This window comes from Mus caroli, chromosome 3, assembly GCF_900094665.2.
Source record: "Mus caroli chromosome 3, CAROLI_EIJ_v1.1, whole genome shotgun sequence".
In the NCBI taxonomy this organism is placed as follows: Eukaryota; Metazoa; Chordata; class Mammalia; order Rodentia; family Muridae; genus Mus; species Mus caroli.
In genome coordinates, this window is record NC_034572.1 from 54,719,024 (window position 1) to 54,720,570 (window position 1,547).

The following is a 1,547-nucleotide window of genomic DNA, read 5'->3' on the forward strand; positions in this document are numbered from 1 at the left end:
GAGATTCTGAATTAAAACTGTACCCTTTTTCTCCCCTTGAGAAGTTGAAAGATGGGGGAAGTAATGACTCAAGCTGTTTCCACTGGGTGGTGGAGCAGAAGACTGAGAGCCAGCTGCCAGGACCAGCTAGGGACTACAGATTCATTACCTCCTTTCCTTATCTGAATCAGAGACTGAGTAACAGCCTCTAAACCTCTCCCTCACAGCAGTGTCATGTTATTTCTATTCTTTGCTATTTGGTAAATGTTTCTCTGCAGTGCAGGTCTCAGTCAGTTGTGGACTACATAAAGCTGTGACAGAGCAACATAGTTACAGATTTCAACAAGAGGAAAAGCAGCCTTTTTAGAGAAATACACTTATTTCCCCACGGTGAACAAGGGGAGTCCCTCCCTTGGCTCACTCCCATTTATTTGTGGACTTTGGAGGCACTCTGTTTGAAACTGTGAGTAAGGGTTCATATTGTTGATTGTATTTTATCCTCAAATGCCCAGAGCTTCTTAGAATTTCTACAATCAGATATGTTGTCAGAGAGTATAAAATATCATCATAGGTAGGCTACTCCGTGTTTGAAAAGGTTTTCAGTTTCTTCTTATCCCTTGTATTCCAGTCACAAACCTGTACATTGTTTTAATGAATTCAAGTTTTCTAACTCCAAAAAACCCAAGCCTCAAACAGTGAAAATTTTGACTGGTACTTTAAAGGTAAACTCATATTTCATTCTCTCAGTTACTTTGTGTCTATGCTGTTAGTATCTGCACTGGGCACTGTGTTTATAGGGCAAGAAAATAAACTGACCTGTGTTTCACTGTGGTATTCACCAAAGTTTGAGTGAATTCCAATGCTGCCATTAACCAAGGTTTGGGTTCATTGTCAAGGGGAACAGATTTGGTTAAAGTGATATCTCCCTCTTCAACTTCTCTGACAACTTCTCAGAGGTTCGGTCTCTTATGGTATACTGTGTATGTTTTTTAACAAGAGCTTGTGTATGAAGTCAGGAAGGTTCATTTTTTTTACTATGTTACAATAATTACAGCACAGCAGTCACAAGTTTGCAGACTGGAATAAGGGCCTTTCTACATAGTCATCCCCATTAAAATGTAGCAGAAAGTAAACTTAAAGTCAGGTTAATGTCTCTGCCATGCAGACAGCTGGGTTTGAGGAAGTTGAAGGGATCTTCTAGAGGTAGAGCAATAAAAAAAATGTAAAAAAAATAAAATAAATAAAAAAAACCCAGAGATGCATGAACTTCTGCTTTCCTATTAGTTAAAATTGTGATGAATTGATAGTTGAGTTATGAATAAAGGACACATTTATGGCACAACGGTAGAACTGCTATCATCCTGTTGAAGGGCTCCTGAGCACAATTATTTTTTTTTGCTATTCTGACCTCTGTGTTCTATTTTTTTTTTTTTAGTTTTTCCCTGCTATCTTTATTTACTGACGAAATATAACAAATTTCTGGGGAATGGTTGTATCTTCTCAGATTAATGTTAACAATTACTACACACACAGAACAAATGTTATTGAAGACTTTGTCTTCTATTTTT

The 1,547-nt window shown here is 37.5% G+C and overlaps 1 long non-coding RNA gene across 1 annotated transcript in view; it reads left to right on the forward strand.

Annotated features, from left to right (window-relative positions):
• Positions 1 to 228: 228 nt before the first annotated feature.
• LOC110290699 overlaps positions 229 to 1,547 on the forward strand; it is a 6,360-nt gene continuing 5,041 nt past the window's right edge. Inside the window, exon 1 of the long non-coding RNA XR_002377497.1 lies at positions 229 to 442. This is a non-coding gene — a long non-coding RNA (uncharacterized LOC110290699). The remainder of the gene's footprint in view (positions 443 to 1,547) is intronic.